General features: G+C 41.5%; 1 long non-coding RNA gene across 1 annotated transcript; it reads right to left on the minus strand.

Moving 5' to 3' along the window:
• Window positions 1–7615: 7615 nt before the first annotated feature.
• LOC136804864 (uncharacterized) lies at window positions 7616–8718 on the minus strand. The gene is made up of 3 exons (XR_010846307.1): window positions 8644–8718; window positions 8154–8254; window positions 7616–7685 (listed from the first exon to the last, which is right to left on the minus strand). It is a non-coding gene; the product is annotated as an uncharacterized lncRNA (long non-coding RNA).
• Between the last annotated feature and the right edge of the window lie 2327 nt (window positions 8719–11045).

Raw genomic sequence — 11045 nt, forward strand, 5'->3', positions numbered from 1 at the left:
AGAAAAATATATACTTAACCCAGTTGCTTTCAGACTTCAATTTCCCACTGGATTAGCTAGCCTTTAGAAAAGCCTACTGGTAAAAACAAGTTCTAGACTTTAGATATAGGGCGCACAACGTACGTTAGCATTAACTCACTAACGTTGACTTGTCATGAAATAGGAGTTATTTAGCAAAATTTTTCTCTTTAAAGAGTGAGGAATGGTCTAAATACAATTTTTATATCTCTTGTCTTTTGTGTTTCATAACTATAACTTTACTTACGGCCTCTTCACATGGAAAGAAGTCCAAAACTTACTAAGCTTACTGGACCTTACTGAAAACACAAAGATTCTTTCACATACCTAGATATTGTGACTACCATTGAATTTCTATTGAAAAAAACAATGGATTTTGGATTCTAGTATGGTTAGACCGTATAAAACATCAAGTAATGAAATATTGAAAAAATCAGGGGTTGAAAAAAGTTTTGATCAGTTATGATACAGCTCTTTTGTACTGCAAAATCGTTTAAAAAAGATTCTTTCTGGAGCAAATGACGTCACACGAAAGAGAGATTAGAAGAAATTTTAAACAAAAAGGGGGTCTTTTAAACACCGGTTTTTGCGTCTAAAAGAGTATGTGTTTATGAAAGATATATCGATGTTTAGACATTGAAGTTGAGATTTTCGTGAATTCTATGATGTTAGGATTGGTTTTCAGGGAAAAAACATATACCTTAAAAATCACTTAACTTCCCCTTTGACAATTGAATTTTAATATCAGAGCTCTATTTCATGAAGCGGACATCTATACTAATAATCTTTTCGTTTTTCGTAGACCCCTGTAAAGAAATTAGGTATGAGTTTTTCTGTGAGGATTTTTCAGTTGCTCCTACATATCTCTTGATTGAAAGAACTTTTTCTTGCAAAAAGTTTTCACAACTTTTCAACGAGTATAATATTGCAATCTAATTCAAATTCAAAGGTTATTCACATGACGAGTTATGTTATTTTCTTGACTTTATAAGAACAAGGTATATCAGAACTCAAAAGCAAGCAATTTCTTAAAAAATGAGACCAAAATACACAAGTAGTCTTTAAGATAATTTTGAGGCTTAAAACCCTGAAGTTAAAAACGTCCGAAGGCTTCGAAATCTTTTGACGTTTGTTATAAAAAGACGTGTATCAGCACTTATAAGTGACTTCACGAGTTTGAACAGTTTTTAGTCCCCCAAAGGCATTCAAAAGTTTCAAAAGCTATTCTTACCGATTTTACCATGTCTGTAGGTTGCTATTGTAACTTTTAAAAAGTGCACAACTTTCTTATTTCTGATCAAGTTCAATGGTTGGCTAGTTGTTGGGTGGTCATCGAGTGCGCTGGATAACGAAAACATAGAAACAAACCCAATTATGGTGCGTACTTGTAGGTTAAAATTTAAAAAGTGAGATTAATATTTCACAGACACTGTTCTTGCAAATTAAGAATCTTCTTTAACTGGCAAAAAAAATTAAAATAAGATTATTTTATTCGGTGAGCCCAAAATTTTGGGAAAACTGATTGTGTGAGGGGTAAACTGGAGAACATGATATGATTATGTTTTCGAAAGTAATGTACAACCTTTCCCTTAAAAATATCGTCTTCATGTCGGGTATTGAACCTCATAGGAGATCCAAAAAATATCTGCAATCTGATTGGTTAAAAAGAGTACAATATACAATATATCTTGTATTTTACATGTACAAAATATAAATTGACGAAAAGATGTTGTTGCATTGTAGCGGTTGCAGCAATCTAACGTCACTTTGCTACAAAAGTGCCCTGTGCTTTTTTCCAACACAAAAAGTGTATTTTTTTGGGTCACCGATAAACCAGTTATCAGACATTTGCTCGTACAATATGGAAATATTTCACTCGTTCCGGATTTTCCGTATATTTTCCGAGCCTAAATATTGTACGGAAAAATCTCGGAACTCGTAAAATATTTCTCATATTGTACTCGCAACTTTCCGATAACTATTACATATTGCTAACGAGATTTTGATATTTTTTTGATTTTCGATTTTTTTAGATTTTTTTCTGATTTTTGATTTTTTTTAGATTTTTTTCCACGGGTGTACGTGATTTATTTTAGTTATTTACCCCTCGTAAAGAAGTGCAAAATCTGAAAAAAATCTAACACTTTCTAGAGAATACCAAAATATCCCAAATGTCCACGTCCAAATGATATTGAAAACAACTTAACTATCTATAATTATCAAAAAATCCCATAATCAACACCCCTCCCAAAAAGAAATTCACAAACCTTGCAAGCCGAAAGCAACGAAATTCTCCCTCTGAAGCATCACCAACACAATTGTGGCCACTATTGCGTTCCAACTCTACACCATGGACGCAAAAGATGTATCGTCCTCGCAAGTGGCAAGAACACGAAATGTCCCATCTTGCTCCGGAAACTCGATAGTGCCATTGAATTCCTCTGTCAGGAAAATGCTGATTGGTTCTAGCTAAAAAATGAAAAGTTTAATACCTTTTTACATATCATAATTTACATGCATATAGTATAATAATATAAATGGGGCGACATCTCTTCATCCCCCTCCAGTTCAATGTACATAGAACGAAATCAAGGAGAGACCCATTTTCCAGGTTCATAAAGTTTCTTAGCGTGTCTCGTTCGAGATGAGCGCGTCTTTAAGGATGTACATGTAGGGTTTGAACCCGAACATTCGTCGTTGAGTGAAGGAGAGTCCTTTACAACAGGTACTGTCCCAATAATAACTGGCTCTCCCGCTTTTGGGGCCTCCACAGGTGGAGTTGATAGTTGATCATCAAGACGAGTAGTGGTTCTCGGATCACGAACAATTGGTGTGATAGCCTGCGCTGTAGATGCCGCATGCAATTCGAAAAAAGTCGGAGCTTCTGAGATTCGTGGTGACGCCTCAGCGTCGAATTGCTGCGAACGTCGTTGTTTCGAAGTCGCTGGATGATGGCGATGAGTTGCCGACGGAATCTGAGGTGATACAGGTTCGAATTTGCGCAGGAACTGCCTGTTTCTGCGAGTCAGCCGACCGGAGCCGTCAACCTTTACGATATAGCTGTCGTAGCCCAAGGGTTCAATAACGGTGCCCGAGCGGTCCCATCTCTTCGGACAATTGCCGGTTTGGTTTTGTACATAACACTTGTCACCGGGTCGTAACGGTTGAAGTGGACGGGAGTGTGATGCCAGTGATTCTGATGTACGGTGAAAGCGAGTTCGTAGAGCAGTTTCCTTTTCACACCAAGCTTCCCTCCATATCGAACGAATATCCTGGTTGGCAAATTTCTCTAGACGATTGACGAATGCAAGTGAATCACGGAGCGGCCGTCCATATAAAACCTGTGCATGGGGATAAACGACACTCGTGGTCCCGAGTATTACGGAGTTGGAGCATAGCAGCGAGGAACTTCTCTTTGTTTAGAGTGCCGGATGGTCCAGTGTTGGATCGTAATAATCTCTTGACGGTCTTGACAGCTACTTCAGCTCGTCCATTTGATTGAGGATGATGGGCTGACGAAAGACGATGTGATACCCCCCATCTCTCCAGGAAGGATTCTGTGTTGGAGGCTACGAATTCCGGTCCACCGTCACTGGACATTTCAACTGGAACGCCGTAACACGAGAAGCAATTGATAAGGCATGATACAAGCCCTGCCGACCCGGATTGAGGTGATCCAGGTTTGCATTTCAAGACGTCGGGCCAACCGGAAAGGCGGTCGGCAACAACGAGGTAGTGTTGGCCGTCAAGGTCGAAGAAATCAGCTACGGTAGACTCAAATGGTGTGGATGGGATCTGGGGTGGAGCAGGTGGTAGTTGTGCTTGCGATGGAGCGTTTTTGATGCAATCAGTGCACGAGTTACGCATGTTTGCAATATCGTTGGTGTAGCCTGGCCAGAATACGATCTCACGAGCTCTCGATTCCATTGATGAAACACCTTGGTGGGCAGAATGTAAAACTCGAAGGATGTGTTGACGCATGCTTGGTGGTACTATGACCCGGTCGTTATAGAGGATGACACCGTCAAGCTCGTATAAGGTTTCACGATATTGCCAATAAGGCTTGACTGCTGGATCATTTACAAAGTCCTGTGAGAAGCCTGATCGTACCCATTGTAGAATAGAGTTCATTTCTAACTGTTTACTTATTGACAATTGATCCCATGATAAGGAGAAATCGGTTGATGATGACTGTTGGATCGAGGCCATCAATGCAGATTCGATAAGGTCTGATTGTCCGAGGTAGTCATTCGAGATCGAAGAAGATGGATGACGTGAAGTTGCATCGGATGCCGGGTTGAAGCGTCCAGGAACATGGGAGATGCGGAAGTACCATGGAAGATTTCTCTGTTTGAGTCTGAAGAGACGTGTGTTGAGGCCCCAAGCGACTGCCAAAGCTGTCAAAGCTTCTCCCTCGATTGGAGCGTATCGGTTTTCAGCGCTCTGAAGGAAACGCGATCCTGCTAACGTGATTCTCCAGCCTCCTAGACAGCAGTCTGGTGATAATTCTGTGCAGCTACAATGTTTTTGCAAAAGGAAATAACCGATACCCTTTGTAGACCAATCTGGGCGTAGACATGTAGGTTTTTCCAGGTCGAAAATCTCCACACCTTTTCTGATAGCAGCAATTATGGCGAACTTTGATTCTTCAAATGCTTTATCAAGTTCATCATTCCATTAGAACGGGTGTCTTGGAGAAAGATAAGGACGAAATAACTCGAGGTGATCACGAACGCTGAGCATAGTTGGCGGCGGTTGATTAGTCCGAACCAACTTCTGATGTGTCGTTGATTGTGGTTTTGGGAAGTCTCTGATCGCATTCAAGTATTTTGGAAGAGGTTCGATAGTGTTCTCAGATATCAGAAATCCAGCAAATTCGACTTGCTTCTGAGCGAATTGAATTTTCTTGGGGTTTAACACAGTTCCTGAAGACCCAAGTTCAATCAATAAATCAATCGTTCTCCACCAGTGCTGTTCTAGTTCGTTGTCATGGTGAAGCATGTCATCGACGACTCGTTCTTTTCGCTCAAATGTCGATAGTATGGAATCGAGCCTTCTGTTATAACCGTCTCCAAAACCTTTGAAACCTTGCAGTGCTCTCTTATATCGAAGGAGCCCGAAAGGCGTTATGAAAGTTGTTAAATGTTTATCTGAATCGCGTAGAGAAATGCTGTGGTACCCATTCCAAACATCGACAACAGACTTCCAGGTTCCTGCGGGTACACGACGAACAACGTGAAACGGTGACTCAGTCGCATATGCATCACGGCGGCAATGCTTGTTCATCCTGGAAGCATCGACTGTACGTCTCGGTGACCCATCATGCTTTCTGGATACGACCATTCTGTGGCACCAAGTGATTTCGTCATTTTCGGGTACACGCTCAATAACACCAAGCTCGATATCCCGCATAAGGTCCTCATATACTTCCTGTTGCCAGTGGAGAGGTATCTTGGCGGTCCTAGGTCACTTGTTCGACAGTACACTTGTGCAACAGCTCAGTTGTTCGACATTTTAGCAAAATTGTCGAACAACTGTATTGTCGACTAAGTCGTCCCGTCGTACTATAAGTCGTCCCGTCGTACTATAAGTCGTCCCGTCGCAATTTTCGGTAGTCGAATCATCCCAAGTTTCAAGTCGTCCCGTCGCACTAGAAGTTCGCAGGTCGTAATTCTTTTAAGTCGGACCATATCAAGTTTCTAGTGGTTCCTATCAGAAGTTAACTCGTCGGAACTTGGTACATGCTCCAATCATGTACGTTTAACTGTTTTCATGAGTGTTCATGTCATCCATCAGGTATATTCGCGGTCCTTTACGATTTCGAGATTGCATATTCGTCAGATTGTATGTTTCCACCCACCGCTTCAGCGTGGTAGACAGAAAACAACCACAATCTGATCTCAGGTTAGGTTAACGATATTCAACTTCAGAATTTGTCAAATAATTCGACAACTTTTGTCGAACAACTTTATGATCAGTTGTTCGACAATGTAATTGTTCGACAATACAGTTGTTCGACAACAGTTGTTCGACGAAAGTTGTCGAACAACTGTATTGTCGAACAACTGATCATATAGTTGTTCGACGACCCACTTGTGCGACAATCATGTATTGTCGAACAAGTGGGATTTCGAACAACTGGGAAGTCTGACAACTGATCTTCCCACTTGTTCGACAATACATTTGGCCGACAATTTTCACGATTTGTCGACCAAATGTATTGTCGAACAAGTGCAGAATCCCCATCTTTGCTGGTTTGGTGTTGGCGAAGGGTTTTGCATCATCTTTCAAATGAATCTCTAATGGTGGTCCTTCCATGACTGGTAAAGGCGTGTGTGGGCAATTGTTGAAAGTGGAATTCTCAAAATATTTCAAAAGCCACTCTTTCATTTTCTCATTGTTCTCTTGTGTACACTCGAATGGTAGTTCCGTCGGTCTGGTTGAGATAGGTCGACGTTTCGGGCAATTGCATGAATCAGCTTTAGGGATGGTGGGACTGTTGATACTTCGAATAAGTCCATCAGCTCCCTCAGATGTGGCATCTATATCAGCACATCTTGGGGCAGGAAATGATTTCGGTAGCATATCTAAGTTCAGCATGGTATCATACGAAAGATAGAAACCATGAACATCTCTACTAACATAAATCATTGACTTTGTCGAGAGTATAGTCCCACTCTGTGTTCTACCAGAAATCGTACCGAAAAATGCACCGTCAATGTGGATAGAAGATTTATTTGCAGCGTTTAATGCTAATCTCACAGGGTGAAGTTTGTCAATTGAATACCCTGCACTTGTGTATTATTCGAGTGACCATACATCGGACTGGGCATCCGATTCAGCTAGAGCCTGGACATTGGTTGCGAACGATGGTCGTGAGTCGTTGGCGATAGTGAGTTGCGTATTGGGATGGTTCCTCAAGCAAGCTCTGCGCCATTCCCCTTTGGAAAAAATATGGTGGTTCAGGGTGACTTGTTTGGGTGGAGCGGTCTTGGCTTTCTGAGAGCTATAAGTCAAAGGTAGGGTTCGATCTGACGGTTTGGAAGACATGGTGCAGATTTGATCAAAAGGGTTGTGGTCTTGAACGGTAGAGATGGTGTTGTTCTCAGCCTGGTCTGACTTTTTCTAATTGCGACGACGTTTCCAGCAGTTGGCACACCTCTCGTGCGGCTTCCTGTTCCAACCTCTGGACTTGTGAGTGAAAAGGTGGAACATGGTCCCGCAATCCGGGCATGGCACAGTTTTAACTTTATCAGTGGCAGATGGAGATGTTGGACGTTGGCCGGACTTACCACGGGAGCGACGATACTCTGATACACTAGATACACCAATGGATGGCGTTGCGTGAAAACTCACGGGCAATTATCTCATTAATAGGTCGATCGTGAATGTTCTCAGAGCTCAATGCTTCTCTACGAATGTCTATATTAGTCTTTCGTTTCCATCTTCTTTCTCTTCCTCTTCTCTTTCGTTTTCCGACTCAATTTCGAATACCATCTCGATGGTCGTCGTCTCTGTCTCTGTCTGTGTCGCTCTCGCTGTCGTCGTCTCTGTCGCTGTTGCTGTCCAAGTCCCTGTTTTTGTTGCTGTCGTTGTCTCTGTCTCTGCCTGTGTCGATGTCGATGTCGCTGATCCGTTTTTTTCTTTTTCTTCTTCTTTTTCGACAGCTAAAAGTTATTTTAAGTTCAAGTTATTTTAAGGATATGGAACCATTTGTTTTTATTTCGACTATTTATTTCGAAGAACCTTCGGCTATTTTTTTCCGAAGATAGAGCTACGGTAGAAAATCTCGCGCATCATAAAAAGGGACCAAACAATAAAATTAATTTATCGATATTTGACACACGAAGTATAAAAAAGATTCACGATCATAAAATTTCCTTCGCAAAACTCAAATTCACGAAATTTTGAAACGAACAAAGAAAACCCATTTTCTTTATATACTACTATCCATCCGTAAAAACTGTATATTTCCCGATTCGCGGGTAATTATTGTTTTGAAGAAATTCAGTGAAAATATTTTACTACTGCTTGTAAAGTAAAACTGTTTGTAAGTTGCTCAATTGCCGTATAATATTAACATGAATTAAAAAGGAAAAGGGAAAAAATATGATTACAAATAAATTATATCTTACCAGATACAAGGTTCTCAAAAACACTTCTCAGTGTTTTCAGAGTTCCCTGGTTTGATAGGGCTCGCTTCATGGGGTCTTCCGTACACCGGAATTGGAAGGTTCTAAAAGTAGTAAGTAAGTATAGAAATTCAAGCTCTCTAAAATTGAGTTTGTGCGAAAGAAATCTTTGTGAATTTAAAAAAAGAACCAACTGTTTCAATCACAGGTTCTGTGATGAAAAAAAAAGAATTGCCCGTTTGTGATTAAAATATTTTTTGCAAAAGTTTCTCGTTGCGAAAGTTTATTTCCCTTGAGGGTAGTATAAAAATACAATTAATTTTTAAAATACTTATTAGAAAGTGGGGTTAGAGCAGCTTGAATTCGTCTGAAAACAAACACCCGCCCAATATGAGATGTCTATTTCACATCAGTCTCCAATAATTTGAAAGGGCTAATGAAAGTTTTGTCTACATGAAATTAAACATGCTTGTTGGGGTTAAAAATGTTGTACCTTTTACGTTTTGTCTTATGGTAAAAAAAGGTTACGGCATCGTAATCATCGTTTTTATGTAAATCATCCATGTGAAAGATGATAGTAAAAATAAAATTTTACATTCTGTATAAAATTTACAACGATTAATTAATTAAGGAAGGTATCACAAGAGGAATATTGGTGTAAAAGGTAATACCTAAGTTTCAGACAGAGTTCTCTGAAAGTTATTACCAATGTCTTTTTGCCTAAAACGTGTGCTCTTCTGAAGGGATGGTACTGTTTGTTGGATTCATTAAGCCTTTCTTGCCTGACAGCTATTTCAGTTCGTCCATTTGATTGAGGATAATGGGCTGACGAAAGACGATGTGATACCCCCCATCTCTCCAGGAAGGATTCTGTGTTGGAGGCTACGAATGCCGGTCCACGGTCACTGGACATTTCAACTGGAACGAACACGAGAAGCAATTGATAAGGCATGATACAAGCCCTGCCGACCCGGATTGAGGTGATCCAGGTTTGCATTTCAAGACGTCGGGCCAACCGGAAAGGCGGTCGGCAACAACGAGGTAGTGTTGGCCGTCAAGGTCGAAGAAATCAGCTACGGTAGACTCAAATGGTGTGGATGGGATCTGGGGTGGAGCAGGTGGTAGTTGTGCTTGCGATGGAGCGTTTTTGATGCAATCAGTGCACGAGTTACGTATGTTTGCAATATCGTTGGTATAGCCTGGCCAGAATACGATCTCACGAGCTCTCGATTCCATTGATGAAACACCTTGGTGGGCAGAATGTAAAACCCGAAGGATGTGTTGACGCATGCTTGGTGGTACTATGACCCGGTCGTTATAGAGGATGACACCGTCAAGCTCGTATAAGGTTTCACGATATTGCCAATAAGGCTTGACTGCTGGATCATTGACAAAGTCCTGTGAGAAGCCTGATCGTACCCATTGTAGAATAGAGTTCATTTCTAACTGTTTACTTATCGAGAATTGATCCCATGATAAGGAGAAATCGGTTGATGATGACTGTTGGATCGAGGCCATCAATGCAGATTCGATAAGGTCTGATTGTCCGAGGTAGTCATTCGAGATCGAAGAAGATGGATGACGTGAAGTTGCATCGGATGCCGGGTTGAAGCGTCCAGGAACATGGGAGATGCGGAAGTACCATGTAAGATTTCTCTGTTTGAGTCTGAAGAGACGTGTGTTACGAATCTCATCAAGCATGCGATCACCGAGAAGCTTGGTAAGGGGCTTATGATCAGTAACAACTAGTAAGTTATCGCATCCCAGAGTAAAATAACGTGTCTGTTCGAGGCCCCAAGCGACTGCCAAAGCTTCTCCCTCGATTGGAGCGTATCGGTTTTCAGCGCTCTGAAGGAAACGCGATCCTGCTAACGTGATTCTCCAGCCTCCTAGACAGCAGTCTGGTGATAATTCTGTGCAGCTACAATGTTTTTGCAAAAGGAAATAACCGATACCCTTTGTAGACCAATCTGGGCGGAGACATGCAGGTTTTTCCAGGTCGAAAATCTCCACACCTTTTCTGATAGTAGCAATTATGGCGAACTTTGATTCTTCAAATGCTTTATCAAGTTCATCATTCCATTAGAACGGGTGCCTTGGAGAAAGATAAGGACGAAATAACTCGAGGTGATCACGAAGCTGAGCATAGTTGGCGGCTTGGTTGATTAGTCCGAACCAACTTCTGATGTCTGTCGTTGATTGTGGTTTTGGGAAGTCTCTGATCGCATTCAAGTATTTTGGAAGAGGTTCGATAGTGTTCTCAGATATCAGAAATCCGGCAAATTCGACTTGCTTCTGAGCGAATTGAATTTTCTTGGGGTTTAACACAGTTCCTGAAGACCCAAGTTTAATCAATAAATCAATCGTTCTCCACCAGTGCTGTTCTAGTTCGTTGTCATGGTGAAGCATGTCATCGACGACTCGTTCTTTTCGCTCAAATGTCGATAGTATGGAATCGAGTCTTCTGTTATAACCGTCTCCAAAACCTTTGAAACCTTGCAGTGCTCTCTTATATCGAAGGAGCCCGAAAGGCGTTATGAAAGTTGTTAAATGTTTATCTGAATCGCGTAGAGGAATGCTGTGGTACCCATTTCAAGCATCGACAACAGACTTCCAGGTTCCTGCGGGTACACGACGAACAACGTGAAACGGTGACTCAGTCGCATATGCATCACGGCGGCAATGCTTGTTCATCCTGGAAGCATCGACTGTACGTCTCGGTGACCCATCATGCTTTCTGGATACGACCATTCTGTGGCACCAAGTGATTTCGTCATTTTCGGGTACACGCTCAATAACACCAAGCTCGATATCCCGCATAAGGTCCTCATATACTTCCTGTTGCCAGTGGATAGGTATCTTGGCTGGTTTGGTGTTGGCGAAGGGTTTTGCATC

The sequence above is a fragment of the Clytia hemisphaerica genome, unplaced genomic scaffold (genome assembly GCF_902728285.1).
Source record: "Clytia hemisphaerica strain Z4C2 unplaced genomic scaffold, Clytia hemisphaerica genome assembly, whole genome shotgun sequence".
Taxonomy (NCBI): Eukaryota; Metazoa; Cnidaria; class Hydrozoa; order Leptothecata; family Clytiidae; genus Clytia; species Clytia hemisphaerica.